Source organism: Mustelus asterias, chromosome 2, assembly GCF_964213995.1.
Source record: "Mustelus asterias chromosome 2, sMusAst1.hap1.1, whole genome shotgun sequence".
NCBI lineage: Eukaryota > Metazoa > Chordata > Chondrichthyes > Carcharhiniformes > Triakidae > Mustelus > Mustelus asterias.
In genome coordinates, this window is record NC_135802.1 from 160,595,677 (window position 1) to 160,615,633 (window position 19,957).

General features: G+C 44.3%; 1 pseudogene; it reads left to right on the top strand.

The window, feature by feature from the left end:
- Positions 1 to 432: 432 nt before the first annotated feature.
- On the top strand, positions 433 to 639 carry LOC144481773 (U2 spliceosomal RNA; annotated as a pseudogene).
- Positions 640 to 19,957: the final 19,318 nt, after the last annotated feature.

A 19,957-nucleotide genomic window follows, 5' to 3' on the forward strand; every position in this document is an offset into this window, starting at 1 on the left:
CAACCTCACCTTTCCTCATTATTCCATCTGCCGAATGTTTGCCCACTCACTTGCGATGTGCACCATAACACACAGTCTGAGCAGCTTGGCTGATAAATAGGTCAATCAGAACAGCATCACACAGTGCACAGGATGTGCTGCTTCAGATATTACAGATTGGCAAGGCTATGTCATCACAACCTTGCTGCATTTGTTTTCACAGAAATGCAGGGGCCAGTCATGGCTTGTGCCTGGGACAAGGCAATGCAGGATTTTCATCCCTTTTTACAGCAATCTGTATGACAGGGGCAGGGCACGCACACCATGCTCCCTGTTGCATCTCACTGCAACTGCACCACTTAGTCAGGGTGACTGTTGTGACATGCCCAACAAGATGCACGTGAAAGAAGGTGGCTAAGGGAGTGAGGGGGGCTGAGTGGAAGTTTACGGGCTATCGCTTCTCGGCCTTTTGGCTAAGATCAAGTGTGGTCTGGTGATGCTGCACTTGGTCGTGGCCATTGGGTTGCATTTAAGCTTCATTTTCATATGAAGCAATTTTTAAAAGCAGCATCTTGGCCTTTTGGCTAAGATGCAAATGAGGTCAAGCCTTGGAGGTGGAGACGTCTGCATACTCCAATCGGCTTGGTTCATGTAGATCAGGCCCAAGACAGGGTAAAGGGTTGCATACCCTGTCTTGTCAGGTTGGATCGGAAATGTCTCAACTTGTTGAGACTCTGAATTGGACTTGATTTGATTGAATTGGAAAAGTATTTTTAAAAATTTGGCTAAGATCAAGTGTAGTTATGCGGATGCTGCACTTGGTTGAGGTCATTAGGTTACATTTAAGCTTCATTTTCAGATGAAGCAATTTTTAAAAGCGGCATCTCGGCCTTTTGGCTAAGATGCAAATGAGATCAAGCCTTGGAGGAGGAAGACCTGCGCCTACTCCAATCAGCTTGGCTCATGTAGATCAGGCCCAAGACAGGGGTTGCATACCCTGTCTTGTCAGCTTGGATCGGGAATGTCTCAACTTGTTGAGACTGTGAATTGGACTTGATTTGATTGAATTGGAAAAGTATTAAAAAACATTTTTTTAAAGTGTAGTGTCGACATGCTGTGCTTGGTTAAAGTCATTAGGTTACATTTTAGCTTAATTCGAAGCAATTTTTAAAAGCGGCATCGCGGCCTTTTGGCCAAGATGCAAATGAGATCAAGCCTTGGAGGAGGAGCTATGCCTACTCCAATCAACTTGGATCATGTAGATCAAGCCCAAGACAGGAGGTGAGAGCCGTGTCGTTTCAGCTTGGATCGGGAATGTCTCAACTTGTTGAGACTCTGAATTGGACTTGATTTGATTGAATTGGATAAAAATAAAATCTGTATGGGTACCAGCAACGAAACAAATTTGGAACATTTGTGTCTTCCTCTGACATGCGAGTTTGAACCCAGTGAAGATTCCAGCAGGAAATTCTGCAGACGTTCATTGCACTGGGAGGCTGGAGGAATCTGCAGGTACAAGCTATATTCAATTGTTCATCTTGCAGGTTTACAGCAAGAAACCAATCTGATCCCTATGGAATTTCACTGTGATTATTTCTGGACATAAATGGCATTAATCAAAATGAAGGAAGCTTCATCCTGATCCAATCAGTAGGGGTTCAGCCAACGTACCTTTATTGTCTTATTTCCAAAGATCATAAAATGGGTCCAATCCACAGAAACAGGCCATTCGGCCTGACTTATCCAACTTAAGAAACAAAGAAAATCTGTTCCCATTGGTATAGGGTTAAGGGAGGGACATTTAAGGAAAGTGATATGCAGGGTGGATGTGAGGGAGAATTTTGTTATGCAGTGAGTGGTACTTGATTTGATTTGATTTATTATTGTCACATGTATTAGTATACAGTGAAAAGTATTGTTTCTTGCACGCTATACAGACAAAGCATACCGTTCATAGAGAAGGAGATGAGAGAATGCAGAATGTAGTGTTACTGTCATAGCTAGGATGTAGAGAAAGATCAACTTAACGTGAGGTAGGTCCATTCAAAAGTCTGATGGCAGCAGGGAAGAAGCTGTTCTTGAGCCGATTGGTAGGTGACCTCAGACTTTTGTATCTTGTTCCCGACGGAAGAAGGTGGAAGAGAGAATGTCTGGGGTGCGTGGGGTCCTTAATTATGCTGACTGCTTTGCCGAGGCAGCGGGAAGTGTAGACAGAGTCAATGGATGGGAGGCTGGTTTGTGTGATGGATTGGGCTACATTCACAACCTTTTGTAGTTTTTTGTGGTCTTGGGCAGAGCGGGAGCCATACCAAGCTGTGATACAACCAGAAAGAATGCTTTCTATGGTGCATCTGTTAAAGTTGATATTAACCTGGAACTAACTGCCTTTGTGACCAATAATGCCAAAAGAAATTTGGGTGGACACTCAAGGGAAATAAACTTGCGGGGCTCCGAGGAGAGAGTGGGCGAATGGGACTGACTGGATTGTGCCACAAAGAGCAATGATGGATTCAAAAAGTCAAATGGCCTTAGTGACCCTGCGGCTCCACAAAGAGAAACCTTACTGCTCATGGGAAAAGGGAACATGAGGACATCACCTTAAAATCGGAGGCACGCCGTCCAGGAGAGAAGTTAGGGAACACTTCTTCACACAACAACCAGTAAGGGTAGGGAACTCTACCCCACCAGAAACAGTGTACCAGCTCGATTCATAGTTCTAAATCTGAAATTGATAAGATTTTTGCAAAGCAAGGTGAGAGGGGACATGGAGCAAAGGTGGCGGATATAGGATACAGATCAGCCCCAATCTCATTGAATTGTGGAACAGTCTGGAGAGCCCTCTGTTTCTATTTAGCGGTGGACCAGAAAAGGCTGGCCTTCAGCTGTCTTGCTGGGTATACAAGTTCCAGACGCATGAGGATGGCTTTAGCCAGGATCTTGGGTTCAAGTCACACTACATGTAACCCCTAACATTTGACCTAGGCTCGCAAAATCCTACTAACTGTCCTGGCTTGAGACAATTCACATCTCTTTAACCTGTGATTATCCCTCTCTCCACTCACACTGTCTGCACCTGTAAAGATTTGATTACCTGTAAAGTCTCACATTCCAACCATTATCTTGCAATTGTGTCTCTGTCTGTATATGCTGTGTTTGTGAACCTACCTCCACTCACCTGATGAAGGAGCAGCGCTCCGAAAGCTCGTGATTCCAAATAAACCTGTTGGACTTTAACCTGGTGTTGTGAGACTTCTTGCTGCGCTGGATTTGGGGAGGGGAACTGAGGTATGAGGTGGGGAGGAACACATCTTTCCAGCTTGAGTCTCTCCCATTTTTCACTGCTATCCCATCCGGTTTGCAGGGGAGGGAATTCTACAGTCTAAACATTTCTCGAAATGGGAGAAAGTAAATGAGGGGAGAGTTTGTTGGTGATATATTGACTGTTGCAGCATGTGGCAGTGTTGTGACTGAACTTCTGGGGGTGTTGGGGGGGAAGAACTGAAACTGGAAGGCGATTAAGGAGACAGAAACAAATGCAGTTTGTTTCCAGACTCCTGAGTTTGAATATGGCTGGTGGTGTTTTTCATCAGGCAAGATGCCATCTCACAGACTGACTTCTGCAAATATAGCCCTCTTCGGTTGGAAGCTGCGATTAGAATCTTATTTAGTGTCTTCAGGGAAAGATTTGCATAATACCGCTTAACTGTCACTCCTGACGTTCCCTGTGATCTCTTTGCCATGAGAATTTCTTTACTGAGTTTGACAGCATGGCTCAATCTTATTTTTTTTTATTTTGACATGTCCCCTGCTGATTGGAATAAATAAACAACAGAGACTTTGGAGATTTTGAGAACAAAGAGACTGCACGGTGAAACTATCTGCTGATCCAGCTCGAAAGGGGATTTTTGTACTCATTATTTGCAAACGGCCGAGGCAGCTTCAAGTTCTCAGCCTCACTCGACGGCCATTCGGTAATATCTGTGACATTATTCACAGCACCGTTAAAAGCAGATATGCCTTGTGAGAAAATCCAATTAACCCTGAACGTAGCACCATGTAGCTGACAGTCAAATCACACCAGCAAGATCAGAACTGTCAGGCAGAACACCAGAAGAACACCAGTTTCCAAGTTTATTAGACACAGCTACTCTAACGCTCTCCTATCCCTCCTCCCCCATCTTCCACCCTCCAGAATCTTGAGCTGTTCTAAACCTCTGCTGCCCATATGTTGACTCGCGTTGTCCCATTCACCCACCACCCCTGTGCTTGCTGGCTGACACTGGCTCCCGATCCCGCAAAATCTCGCTTTTAAAATTCCGATCAAAGTGCTCCATGGTCTCTCCCTCCCTATCGCTGTAACCCCCTCCTGCAACCCCTGGAAAGCCCAGTGCTCCTCTAACTCTGGCTTATTCTGCTTCCCCTAATTTAATTGTTCCACCATTGGTAGTGGTGCCTCATGGAGCAGTTGAACCAGGAGCACTCCTGGTCACAATGGGTGTCTCGGCACTCTACACCAGCATCTCCCACGACGATGGCACTGCTGCAACTGCCTCAGTACTCAACGCCGACAACTACCAATCTCCAGATGCAATTTTACAACTCAACCGCTTCATCCTGGCCCATAATGTCTTCACCTTCAACAACCAGTTCTTCATCCAGACACACGGAACAGCCATGGGGACCAAATTCGCACCTCAATATGCCAACATCTTCATGCACAGGTTCAAACAAAACCTCTTCACCGCACAGGACCTTCAACCGATGCTATACGCTAGATACATTGATGACATTTTCTTCCTTTGGACTCATGGTGAACAATCACTGAAACAACTATATGATAACATCAACAAGTTCCATCCCACCATCAAACTCACCATGGACTACTCTCCGGAATCGGTTGCATTCTTGGACACACGCATCTCCATCAAGGACAGTCACCTCAGCACCTCACTATACCGCAAGCCCACTGATAACCTCACGATGCTCCATTTCTCCAGCTTACACCCTAAACACGTTAAAGAAGCCATCCCCTACGGACAAGCCCTCCGTATACATAGGATCTGCCCAGATGACGAGGATCGCAACAGACACCTCCAGACACTGAAAGATGCCCTCATAAGAACAGGATCAACAGTTCCGACGCGCCACAGTGAAAAACCGCACTGACCTCCTCAGAAGACAAACACGGGACACGGCGGACAGAGTACCCTTCATCGTCCAGTACTTCCCCGGAGCGGAGAAGATATGACATCTTCTCCGGAGCCTTCAGCATGTCATTGATGAAGACGAACATCTCGCCAAGGCCATCCCCACACCCCCACTTCTTGCCTTCAAACAACCGCAAAAACTCAAACAGACCATTGTCCGCAGCAAACTACCCAGCCTTCAGGAGAACAGTGACCACGACACCACACAACCCTGCCACAGCAACCTCTGCAAGACGTGCCGGATCATCAACACGGATGCCATCATCTCACGTGAGAACACCATCCACCAGGTACACGGTACATACACTTGCAACTCGGCCAATGTTGTCTACCTGATACGCTGCAGGATAGGATGTCCCGAGGCATGTTACATTGGGAAGACTATGCAGACGCTATGACAACGGATGAGTGAACACCGCTCGACAATCACCAGGCAAGAGTGTTCTCTTCCGGTTGGGGGACACTTCAGCGGTCACGGGCATTCGGCCTCTGATCTTCGGGTAAGCGTTCTCCAAGGCGACCTTCACGACACACGACAGTGCAGAGTCGCTGAGCAGAGACTGATAGCCAAGTTCCGCACACATGAGGACGGCCTCAACCGGGATCTTGGGTTCATGTCACACTATCTGTAACCCCCACTACTTGCCTGGGCTTGCAAAATCTCACTAACTGTCCTGTCTGGAGACAATACACATCTCTTTAACCTGTGCTTAACTCTCTCTCCACTCACATTGTCTGTACCTTTAAGACTTGATTACCTGTAAAGACTCGCATTCCAACCATTATTTTGTAAATTGAGTTTGTGTCTTTATATACCCTGTTTGTAAACACAACTCCCACTCACCTGATGAAGGGGCAGCGCTCCGAAAGCTAGTGGCTTGTGCTATCAAATAAACCTGTTGGACTTTAACCTGGTGTTGTGAGACTTCTTACAGTGGTGTCTCCAACAGTGTTGACTCCAGGCTCTAGAATTCCATCCCTGCAGCTCTCTGTCTCTCTCTCTACCTATCTTACCTCCTTTAAGACACTCCTAAAGTATCTTCACGGTGGCGCAGTGGTTAGCACTGCTGCCTCACAGTGTCAGGAACACGGGTTCAGTTCCAGCTTCAGGTCACCGTCTGTGTGGAGTCTGCACATTCTCCCCATGCCTGTGTGGGTTTCCTCCAGGTGCTCCAGTTTCCTCCCACAGTCTGAAAGACGTGCTGGTCAGGTGCATTGACCCGAACAGGCGACAGAGTGTGGTGAATTTCACAGTAAATTTATTGCAGTGTGAATGTAAACCTACGAATACTTAAACTTCAAGGACTTCCTTCTTTGACTAAGCTTTTTGTCATCGGCCCCAATATCTCCTAATGTGACTCAGCATCAAATTCTGCTGGATAAAGCTCCTGTGGAACTTTACTCCGTTAAAGGTTTCCTCTTCTTAGGCAGTCCATTGAGATTGAGGACAATTTGCCTTCACTCCAGTTCAATGGCTTCGGAGATGGCTGATAAGCCCAATGTCTGCGATCTGCAAACTCTGCCACAAGTGGTGGGTAGATGCATTGCTGAGGGGGTTTGTGGGCTCTGACGCCTGAACTTCGCCTCTGCGTGTTGCCAATGAGGTCTCTTGATGTGTTTGATGCCTTCCCGAATAAACCTTCCCCAAAATCCCACCCGAGGTCAACGGACCTTTCCATGATCCACCCCTCACTCGCTCTGATTCCCGTGGCCGGCGGGATGGTAAAACTCCGCCCATGATCTCCCAGGAGTCAGTGGGGATTTTTGACTTCTCCAGAAGGACATCCTGAAAGCGTTTCCACTGTCCTCTGGGCAGTCTCTTGCCTCGACTGAGTTCTGAGTGGAACAGTCACTTTCGGGAGTTTGGTGTCAACAAACAATATGTTCCACCCAGTGGAGCTGGTTTGAGTGATTAGTGCCTTGAGGTTGGACAAGTTGCCTTGGGGAAGAACGCTGCTGTTGGACCTGCTTTCTTGCCACTGCATTTGGAGGATAGAATCATAGAATCCCTACAGTGCAGAAGGAGGCCATTCAGCCCATCGAGCCTGCACTAACAATCCCACCCAGGCCCTATCCCTGCAACCCCATATATTTACCTTGCTAATCCCCCTCACACTAATGGACAATTTAACATGGCCAATCTACCTAACTTGCACATCTTCGGACTGTGGAAGGAAACCGGAGCACTTGGAGGAAACCCACGCAGACACGGGGAGAATGCGCAAACTCCATAGAGACAGTGACCCAAGCCGGGAATTGAACCTGGGTCCTTGGCGCTATGAGGCAGCAGTGCTAACCACTGTGCCACTGTGCCGCCCACAAAGCTATGGCGGGTGGTAATTGATTTGCTAAAGTTTGATTTGATTTGATTTATTATTGTCACATGTATTAACATACAGTGAAAAGTATTGTTTCTTGCGTGCTATACAGGCAAAACATACCATTCATAGAGAAGGAAAGGAGAGAGTGCAGAATGTAGTGTTACAGTCATAGCTAGGGTGTAGAGAAAGGTCAACTTAATGCAAGGTAAGTCCATTCAAAAGTCTGACAGCAGCAGGGAAGAACCTGTTCTTGAGTCAGTTGGTACGTGACCTCAGACTTTTGTATCGTTTTTCTGGTGAAAGGAGGTGAAAGAGAGAATGTCCGGGGTGCGTGGGGTCCTTAATTATGCTGGCTGCTTTACCGAGGCAACGGGAAGTGAAGACAGAGTCAATGGATGGGAGGCTGGTAAATTCTTCTGTGATACAGAAACCGAAGGCTGTGCATTCTGCTGTATTCTCAGTCTTTCATTGGAAATACACTGTCCTGTTTTGGTCCCGTCACATTGTGGGTTCTTTGTGGTTCTCGGTGATTGTGTGAAATGGATCATATTCGATCACTGCTCACTACACAAATCTTCCCATTTTGAAGTCAATTGAAATGAGAATCAAGAGAGTGTACAATGCTGTTTGACCCCATAACCCTGATTCACATTAACACACAAATTAATAAAAACTGCCCCACTCCCACATCCCTTTGAATGATAGAAAGGCTTTGGAAATGGTTCACGTTTTAAAACACTTCTGTTATCCAAATAGACTCGAGAAACAGAGGCTGCTTGCTCCAGGAATATGGAGATGCAGTAAGAGTTATTCAAAATAATGAAGGATCTAAACTGTGTTCATACTGATGGGGCGGCACGGTGGCACAGTGGTTAGCACTGCTGCCTCAGAGCGCCAGGGACCTGAGTTCGATTCCTGGCTTGGGTCGCTGTCTGTGTGGAATTTGCACATTTTCCCCATGTCTGCATGGGTTTCCTCCCACAGTCCAAAAGATGTGCGGGTTAGGTTGATTGGCCATTCTAAATTGAACCTAGTTTCGGGGGGATTAGCAGGGTGATTTGATTTGATTTGATTTGATTTGAAGCTGTTCTTGAGTCGGTTGGTAAGTGACTTCAGACTTTTGTATCTTTTTCCCGAAGGAAGAAGGTGGAAAAGAGAATGTCTGGGGTGCGTGGGGTCCTTAATTATGCTGGCTGCTTTGCTGAGGCAGCGCGATGTGTAGACAGAGTCAATGGATGGGAGGCTGGTTTCTATTATCCAAAAGACTCTAGAAACTGAGACTGTTTGCTCTAGGCATATGAAGATAGAAGAAGAAGAAGAAATCCTACAGTGCAGAAGGAGGCCATTCGGCCCATCGAGTCTGCACCGACCACAATCCCACCCAGGCCCTATCCCCACATATTTACCCGCTAATCCCTCTAACCTACGCATCCCAGGACTCTAAGGGGCAATTTTTAACCTGGCCAATCAACCTAACCCGCACATCTTTGGACTGTGGGAGGAAATCGGAGCACCCGGAGGAAACCCACGCAGACACGAGGAGAATGTGCAAACTCTACAAGACAGTGACCCGAGCCGGGAATCGAACCCGGGACCCTGGAGCTGTGAAGCAGCAGTGCTAACCACTGTGCTACCGTGCCGCCCCACAGTCTGCATTCAAAATAATGAAGGATCTAAACTGTGTTCATACTGATGGGGCGGCACGGTGGCACAGTGGTTAGCACTGCTGCCTCACAGCGCCAGGGACCTGGGTTCGATTCCTGGCTTGGGTCACTGTCTGTTTGGAGTTTGCACATTCTCCCCGTGTCTGCGTGGTTTCCTCCCACAGTCCAAAGGAAGTGCGGGTTCGGTTGATTGGCTATGCTAAATTGACCCTTGTTTCAGGGGAATTAGCAGGGTAAATATGTGGAGTTACAGGGATAGGGTGGATTTGTTGTTGGTGCAGACTTGATGGGCCGAATGGCCTCCTTCTGTACTGTAGGGATTCTATGATTTCTATTAGGTGGGTTATGAAAGACCAGGATTTGAATGAACATAGGGTTCATTTCTGGGGGATAGAATTGAAAAGCAGAGGATAAGCATAAATACTAGTATGAACCTGTTGGGCCAAATGACCCTAGTGGTCAGCAGGGCATACGAAAATAATAAAGAAAGACTTGCATTTATGCAGTGTCGTACACGATCATTGGAGATCCCAAAGCAGTTTCCAGCCAAAAATGTTCTTTCGAAGTGTAGTGACTGTGGAAACATAGGAAACGTAGCAGCCTATTTGTCCACAGTAAGATCCCGTGGACAGCAATGTAATAATTATCAATATATTCACCCCGTTAGAATTCTAACAAAGCTTTCAGAGCTTGGCTGGATCTTACAGAGTCCGTATGCAGACTCTGTAAATACATACGGTTTTAGTTCAGGCAGACATCATGATCGGCGCAGGCTTGGTGGGCCGAAGGGCCTGTTCCTGTGCTGTACTGTTCTTTGTTCTTTGTTCTACTGATGTTTGTATTTTTTTGACTGGCTGTATTTTTTTGTCAGCTGAGAGTTCCTTAACAAGATGAGCAGGTTTTTTTTCACTCAGAATAGTTCTCCTGCAAACAGAGACGGTGGTGAGAGTGGTAATATAATTGGACTAGTAATCTGGTGTCCTGGGTTCAAATCCCATCATGGCAGGTAGTGGCAATTCCAAGTCAATTCATCTATCTTCCGATTGGGCACTTTAAGGCCTTCTGACTGAACATTGAGTTCAACAACTTCAGAGCTTGAACTCCCCCCTCCACCTCCACTTATTTTATTTCATTTCTTATTTTCATCTTATTAATCTATTTTTATCTTTATTATTTCTTCCATCATTCCATTTGTCCACTTCTACAATCTTGCTTTCCATCTTGTTTCCCCCATCTCCCCCACATTCCTCAGTCAGATTGTCCTTTGACATTCTGCCATTTACAGATTCCGATCCCTTAAGGACGCTATTAGCACCATTCCTGGCCTTTATCATCACCATTCACATTCCCTCTGCATTTTTTTCTCTGCCACCCCTATCAATTACAGTCCCCCTCACCCTTACAGTATAAATCTCCTCCTATTTTCCTTGTCTTTAGCTCTGACGAAGGGTCATCCAGACTCAAAACGTTGGCTCTATTCTCTCTCCACAGATGTTGTCAGACCTGCTGAGATTTTCCAGCATTTTCTGTTTTTTTTTCAGATTCCAGTATCCGCAGTAATTTGCTTTTATCATAAAAATTTGGAATTGAAAGTTAGTGTTGATAATAGTGACCATGAAACTATCATCATTTTTTGTTAAAAGCCCATCTGGTTCACTAATATCCTTTAGGGAAGGAAATCTGTCATCCTTACCCGGTCTGGCCGACATTTGACTCCAGACACACAACAATGTGGTTGACTCTCACGTGCCCTCCGAATAGGCTGAGCAAATCATTCAGTACAAGGGCAATTGGAGATGGCAAAAAATGTTGATCATAAAATCCCTACAGTGCAGAAGGAGGCCATTCAACCCATTGAGTCTGCACTGACAACAATCCCACCCAAGCCTTATCCTATTAACCCTACGTAATCCCCCTGACACTAAGGGACTATCCCACCCAGACCTGTTTCCCGTGACCCAAGTATTTACCCCACTAATCCCCCTAGCCTACACATCTTGAGACACTAAGGGGCAATTTAGCATGACTAATCTACCCCTAACCTGCACATCTTTGGACTGTGGGTGGAAACCGGAGCACTCGGAAGGGAACCCACGCAGACACGGAAAGAACGGGCAACTCCACACAGACAGACACCTGAGGCCAGAATTGAACCTGGGTCCCTGGCACTGTGAGGCAGTAGTGCTAACCACTGTGCCACCGTGCCACCCCTTCCCAGTGACACCATGAAATGGTAAAAAAAATAAAGATAGGAGGTCCTGTGATGATATTTCCTGAGATATGTCCAGCCAGAGTTAGCAACCCTATTGAGACACCCAATTATGAGCTACAGACCTTTGTTTCGATGACATTTCTGTCTCATTTTCTTAAAAAATCTGGACCAAAGTTTTGTTCGTGACAAGATCCAAACCAGAATAGAAAGGAACACTAAGAAAAACTAATGTGATATCGTAAACAATCTTCCTCCTTCGGAGAACCAAATAATAATAGTTTGTTGATTTCTATGTATGCCTCACTAATGTTACAAGAGTTCTGTGCTATGTCTGAATAGATATTACATACTTTATTGGAAGACCACGTCATTGTTGTCTGTAGGCTCATCCTAAATGTACTCTACTTTCTCAGGAGGCTAAGGAAATTCGACATCTCTACCAGCTTTTACAGATGCACCATAGAAAGCATCCTTTCCGGATGTATCACAGTTTGGTATGGCTCCTGCTCTGACCAAGAATGCAAGAAACTACAAAGAGTTGTGAACATAGTCCACTCTATCATGCAAATCAGCTTCCCACCCATTGACACTGTCTACACTTCCCATTGCCTCGGAAAAGCAGCCAGCATAATCAAGGACATCACGCACCCCGGAAATTCTCTCTTCCACTTTCTTCCATTGGGAAAAAGATACAAAAATCTGAAAACATGTATCAACCGACTCAAAAATAACTTCCTCCCTGCTGCCATCAGACTTTTGAATGGTCCTATCACATATTAAGCGGATCTTTCTCCTCACCCTATCAGTAACTGCAACACCATATTCTGCATCCTATCTTTTCCTTCTCCCCATGTACTCTATGAGCAGTATGTTTTGTCTGTATAGTTCACAAGAAACAAAACTTTTCACTGCAAATTCAAATTGTCACATGAAAATCAAGATTGTGAATCAATCTCAACAGGGTGCCAATCAAATGAGCCGCTTTGTCCTGGATGGTGTTGAGCTTCTCAAGTGTTGTTGGAACCACACTCAACCAAGTGGAGAGAATTCCATCACACTCCTGACTTGTGCCTTAATAGTGGACAGGCGTCGGGGATTCAGTCTTGTGTCTGAGATTTCCCAGCTTCTGACCTGCTTTGACCTGGCTGGTCCAGTTCAGTTTCTGGCCAATGTTAATTGATAGGATATTACTTGCTTGTAAATTGTATCTACTTCTTACACCTGTGTAGACTGGGGTGGAGGTGGATGAGGGGAGGTGATGGCCTAGTGCTATTATTGCTAGACTATTAATGCAGAAAATCAGCTAATATTCTGGGGACCTGGGTTTGAATCTCGCCACAGTTTGGTATGGCTCCTGCTCTGACCAAGAACGCAAGAAACTACAAAGAGTTGTGAACATAGTCCACTCTATCATGCAAATCTGTCTCCCACCCATTGACACTGTCTACACTTCCCGCTACCTTGGAAAATCAACCAGCATAATCAAGGACATCACGCACCCCAGAAATTCTCTCTTCCACCTTCTTCCATTGGGAAATGGTGGAATTTGAATTCAATAAATAAAATATCTGAATCACAGAAACCCTACAGTGCAGAAAGAGGCCATCTGGCCCATCGAGTCTGCACCGACCACAATCCCACCCAGGCTCTACCCCCATATCCCGACACATTTACCCACTAATCCCTCTAACCTACGCATCTCAGGACACTAAGGGGCAATTTTAGCATGGCCAATCAACCTAACCCACACATCTTTGGATTGTGGGAGGAAACCGGAGCACCCGGAGGAAACTCACGCAGACACGAGGAGAATGTGCAAACTCCACACAGACAGTGACCCAAGCCGGGAATCGAACCCAGGTTCTTGGAGCTGTGAAGCAGCAGTGCTAACCACTGTGCCACTGTGCTACTGTGCCACCCATCTGGAATTAAGAATCTACCGATGATCATGAAATGATTGTCGGAAAAAGAAATCTGGCTCACTAATGTTCTTTAGGAAAGGAAATTTGCCATCCTTACCCGGTCTGGCCTACATGTGACTTCAGAGCCACAGCAATGTGGTTGACTCTCAACTGCCCTCCAAGGGCATCTAGGGATGGGCAATAAATGTTGGCCAGCCAGCCACGCCCATGTCCTACAAATGAATGAAAAAAAAAGACAAGGGTAACACAGGAACCCAGAAGTTACTAACGGTGATTCAATGCTTCTCTAAAGCTTTCATTGTTAAGTCCTCCAGACTGTAATTAAATCAAAACTGGTAAGAAATTCCATTCTTACACTGTCCATCTTGTTGTAAAAACTATTGAAAACTTTATATTCTGTTCAATGGGATATAACTGGGTTTTTAATGGTGAACTAACCTTGATTACAGTTAAACACCCTCACTGCCTCTAACAGCTCATTTTATATTTGTGGAATATCAAACTTCTTAATGATGTAATTTAAAATGTGGAATTTTATTTTAGAGTTTTATTTTATATTGCTATTTTAGCTTCAATCTTAATCCAATCAATTTTTTTCACTGTCTGAAAACTTAAATTAAAAATGAAGGCTATCAAGTACTTATTACTTTCTGGTTCCTCTCTGTGAGAATACTTCAAAATGATTGGCTGCTTACCTTGCTTGCTGACACCAGTGTTGCTGCATGTTTGGAGATCCCCTCGCTGATGTTAAACTTAATCTGCCATGGGGAAAGGGGAAATTCTTCAAGGTCAGCATTGAGCACAGTTGCTTTGACACTTCGCGCAATAGTTAGGTTCATAGGTCTTTTTGAATGGACAATCTCAATGGCACTAAAGTTGTCCTTTAACTTTGCAATCTTTCTGGATCTGCTAATAATTTTAATGAATACACTGCATACAGCATAAATAAACAGCGGCATATATCACTCAATCCTGAATATTTACAGAAAGGGAGTAAGTGATGTTAAAATTACTCTGGAATGAAACCTATGGTATTAAACTTGAAGGCTAATGTTACATGGTTGTTAAAGGTACCCTAGATAATCTCTGATCACCTTCCATCTACCCAAGAATGCTGACCACACAAAAGTATTTATTATTTCCCCTCAGTATAATCTGTAGTTAGTGTCCAACCTTTTTTTAAAACACAACTTTAAAATAACCACATTACAGTGATTGTTCAAGCAGTATTATTTAGTACAGTTCTGTTCACAAATGTTCTGAAAATTATTTACGTGCAAAGTTTGCAGCTGACACTTGTATTGTTCAAAAGTCTACATTGTGTCGTAATGTAGATCAATATTTCACTTCTCTTCCAATTTTACATTCTTGGCAACTGCTTGAAAGCCATCCAAATTGTTTTTTTTGTGCTTATAGTTTTCTCCGTGAAATTTTCTACCTTTTGGAATTCCCCAAACGATCACCGTTCCTTCTCTGGGACGGCTTCCTGCTAAAATCAGCTTCAAGTATAAACTGTTATTTTGAAAGGTAAAGTGGCCTCATTCAAGATCCACTCACTGCCTAGAACCGGGTGAACAGTTACTCTACCATCACTGAAAGGAAATAATTTAGGGTCTTGCAACTTATTTTAAAAATTTATTTATTGGTCACAAGCAAGGCTTACATTAACACTGCAAATGTGTGAAATTCCCCTAGTCGACACACTCTGGCGCCTCTTCGGGTCAATGCACCTAACCAGCACGTCTTTCAGACTGTGAGAGGAAACTGGAGCACCCGGAGGAAACCCACACCGACACGGGGAGAACACGCAAACTCCACACAGACAGTGAGCCAAGCCAGGAATCGAACTCAGGTCCCTGGCGCTGTGGGGAGGTGGTGGGGTAGAGGTCGCATATTACATTATGAGAGTATATTACCAGACCATGGTTGCATCAAACTGCAGCTGTAAAGCAGGATTAGATATATTTGATATATTTTAACATGTAAAAAAATCCTGAGAGGGCTTGACAGGGTGAATGCTAAAAGGCAAAACTAGAACTAGGGGACACAGTTAAAAATCAGGGATCCCCAATTTAAGACAGAGGTGATAAGAATTGTTTTCTCTCAGAGGGTCCTGGGTCTTTGGAACACTCTTCCCCAGAGAACGGTGGAGGCTGGGCCATTGAATATTTTTAAGGCAGACAAAGATAAATTCTTGGCTAATGAAAGATCAAAGGTTAGTGGGAGTAGGTGAGAAAGTAGAGCAGCCGTGATCATATTGAAGGCTTGAGGGGCCAAATGGCCTACTCCTGTTCCTAATTCATATCTTCCTAGATTCTAAACATTACCTAAATCTTTTGGGAAATTCTTGAGTTCCAGCCTGCGATAAATCGGATGTACAATCAGGAAGACAGGCAAATATTATATGTTTTTTGTCTGGGAAGACAACTGCTAACAAATGCTGGAGCTGACGGCTTTGATACCTAGGAAGTTAATAAATGGGAATACGGCACAAAGAAAGTCTGGCATTTATATCGCAACTTTTACAACTTCAGTGCATCATAAAGCACTCTACAGCCAATGAAGAATTTACATTTCAAATGTGGATAACACAGCAGCCAACTCCATATAAAGTAAGATCCCACAAACAGCAACCTAACAACGACAAGTTCATCTGTTTTAGCGTGGTTTCTTGAGAGATAAATATTGGGCAGGACACCAGGAATAACTGTCCCGCTCTTCTTTTAAATAGAAATCTTAGAATCCCTACACTGCAGAAGGAGGCCATTCAGCCCATCGAGTCTGCACCGATAACAATCCCACCTAGGCCCTATTTCCATAACACCACATGTTTACCCTGCTAACCTATGCATTAAGGGGCAATTTAGCGTGGCCAATGCACCTAACCCGCACACTTTTGGACTTTGGGAGGAAACCGGAGCACCCGGGGGAAACCCACGCACACGTTGGGAGAACATGTAAACTCCACACAGACAGTGACCCAAGCTGGGAATCAAACCCAGGTCCCTGGAGCTGTGAGGCAGCAGTGCTAACCACTGTGCCATCATGTCACCAGTGCTGTGGGATCTTTTACGCTCACCTAAGTGAAGATGGGGCTTCAGTTTAGCAGCATATCCAAAAAAATGGGTATCACACACCTGTCCTTTCAAAAATTATGCTTGCCTTTTAAAAAAAAATACATTCCCAGCTCAATATAAAAGTTGACCGTAAAATACAGCGTAACAAATCAGCTGGCTCAGGAAGTTAATATGCAGATACAGCAAGTGATTAGGAAGGCAAATGGAATGTTGTAATTTATTGCAAGGGGATTGGAATAGGAAAGTAGGAATGTTTTGTTACAGTTGGACTGAGTATTGGTGAGACCACATCTAGAGTTCTTGTACAGTTTTGGTATTATTTAAGAAAGGACATAATTAGAAGCAGTTCAAAGAAGGTTCACTCAACAGATTCTGGGGATGGTGTCGTGGGTTAGGGGCCACATTATCTTATGACAAAAGGTTGGACAGGTTGGGCCTATATTCACTGGAGGTTAGAACAGAGATGGGCAACCTAGGCTAGTGTGTGGGCCACGAGGCTCAAATCAGTCATGTTCACTAACCGTGACCGCTTGAATAAGATTAAACACATCTAATACACACAGAATATTTCATAATGATTTACAGAAAATGCTAAATCATTCATATATTAATAGAACATAGAATCATAGAATCCCTACAATGCAGAAGGAGGCCATTCGGCCCAGCGAGTCTGCACCGACAACAATCCCACCCAGGCCCTATCCCTATAATCCCACATATTTACCCTGCTAATCCCTCTAACCTACGCATCCCGAGACACTAAGGGGCAATTTAGCATTGCCAATGGACCTAACCTGCACATCTTTGGACTGTGGGAGGAAATCGGAGCACCCGGAGGAAACCCACGCAGACATGGGGAGAATGTGCAAACTCCACATATTAATAGAATAAAATAAATTCTCTTTCAATGTACCCGAATACAGAATGTGGTGACTAGGGGATTTTCACAGTAATTTAATTGCGTTGTTAATGTAAGCCTACTTGTGACTAATAAATAAAATAAGAACTGTCGTCAACCTCAAATAGGAAAAACAAAAGAAATATTAACGCTTGTAAATATGTTACGATTTACTCCGCTTATCAAAGCTAATACCAGAGACCGCTCAGTGATACATTTCATTAGATATGCCCATTAGACATTTATTTACCATTATTTATTTTTATTAATAAACCTCAATGCTCCTGATAAGCTTTCCCATTGCTGTTATAAAAAACTTTATCAAGAAAACCTTACAGATAACAATAAACTGTAAAAGTATTTGAAGATTAATGGGAAAAACCAATCGCTTTGCTCTTTCTCTTTCCTGCATTCCCTTATTTCCTGGCTCCACTCTCGATCTTTCTCGCATCCTTTATTCTCCCAGCCCCACTCGCAGTCTTGCTCTTTCTCACATTCTTTTATCTCCCACTTCCACGTTCACTCTCTCAACAGAATGTCCCATGGGTTGCAGTAGGAACCCTGATGGGTCGCACGCGGTCTGTGGCCTGAAGGTTGCCCATCACTGGTTTAGAAAAATGAGACACGAACTTACTAAACATAAGATCCTGAGGGGACTTGACTGGGTGGATGCCGAAAGGATGTATCCTCTTTGGGGGGAGACTGGAACCACAGTACACAATTTTAAAAATAAAGTTTATTTGTTAGTGTCACAAGTAGTCTTACATTAACACTGTAATAAAGTTACTGTGAAAATCCCCGAGTCACCACACTTCAGCACCTGTTCGGGTACACTAAGGGAGAATTTAGCACGGTCAATGCACCTAACCAGTACGTCTTTTAGACTGTGGAAGTAAACCGGAGCACCCGGAGGAAACCCACGCAGACACAGGGAGAACGTGCAGACTCTGCACAGACAGTGATCCAAGCTGGGAAATGAACCCAGGTTCCTTGTGTTTTGAGGCAGCAGTGCTAACCACTGTGCCACCCTCCCATTTAAGACAGAGGTGAGCAGAATTTCTTTCTTGGAGGTTCTGTGGAATTCTGTTCCCCAGAGAGCAGTGGAAGTTGTGTCACTGAATATTTTTACGGCCGAGTTAGAAAGATTATTGACCAACAAGAGAGTCAAAAAGGTTTGAGGCCAAGCAGGAAAGGAGTTGGGGCCACATTCAGATCGGCCATGATCTTATTGAATGGTGGAATAGGCTTGAAAGACTGAATGGCCTACTCTTAATTCATATGTTTGGTCATATGTTTAAACACTTGAAATAAATTAAATTGGAAGTAATGATTAACCCAAGACAAGATTACTCATTTGATGTTATGGTTAGATTATACTTTTAGCATCCATACATCACTGTGCATCATATTTTTATTTGCAAGCGGTTATTAGTTATTTGAGTCTGGAATCCTGGAGTCTCTGATTGGTATTAGCTGTTTCAGAGAAATTGGCAATGTGGAATTAAATTGAGTGAGGACTGATATCTCTCTGGAACACACCCCGCCAATAATAGAATATAGGGTATAATTGTACCATCATAGAGAATATGGTCCACTTATAGGGACAGCTACATTAAAGAGACAAAGGTAATAAAACCATTAAAACTGTCACATCTAAAATCTCGGAGTTAATTACATGTGCATTTTGTTATAGCAATTAGGTTTTGTAGTTTTTGCACAGTTCCACCTTAAAAGCAGAACATTGTTAACATTACATAATTTATTACAATTCAACTGTGAACAACTTCACAGGAAATTGCCCAATAGTCAGCAAGCCAGTATGAGTCTCGACTACCTCAGCTAATTCCAAGAATGATGCCAAAGCTTCACCACTTCAGACAGAAAAAGCCGTGACTATCAATTAATATATAGACGGGGTTTTGTGCAGTATAGCAGAGAAGGGGGGGTGGAATCTTTCATAATAAGGCACTATTACATTCCTAGAGGGGTTTGTGCCAACTATCTAGGTTAGATGGTAGTCTCAGCCTACAGGTATGCAGAGCACCCAGGAAACAAGGGCAATATAAAGCTGATAGTTATTGAAGTAAAATCAGCTTATTTTAAGACTTAAAATGTCCTTTCAATCCATTGATGTCAGGGCACATTGATTGTCCATCCCAAGTTGTTGGTGGGTGCACTTCTCGAACTGGTGCAGGCCTAGTCATCTCACAATGACGCTAGGGAAGGAATTTCAACACCCTGATCCGGCAATGAATGAACGGTGATAGATTTCCATGTCCAGGTGAGATTCCCACAACATTGCTGTTCTTGCCCTTCTCAGCGTTACAGCTTGGGCGGTTATGCTGGAAATTGACTGGGTGAGTTGCTGCGATGTACCCATTAGATAGAAGCACACCATGTCCTGGTGGTGGAGGGGGTACCACTCAATCAGGATGGTGTTTGTGTTAGTCATCTAGACAAATGGTGAGCATTCAATCGCAGTCCTGAATTGAGCCATTGCAGATTGCGGATGATCAGGCGATATGGGAAGCGATGGCCTAGCGGCATCATCACTCGACTCTTAATCTAGAAACTCAGCAATGTTCTGGGGCCCCGGGTTCAAATCCCGTCACGGTAGATGGAGGAGTTTAACTTCAATAAAAAATACCAGGAATTAAGAATCTTCTGATGACCATGA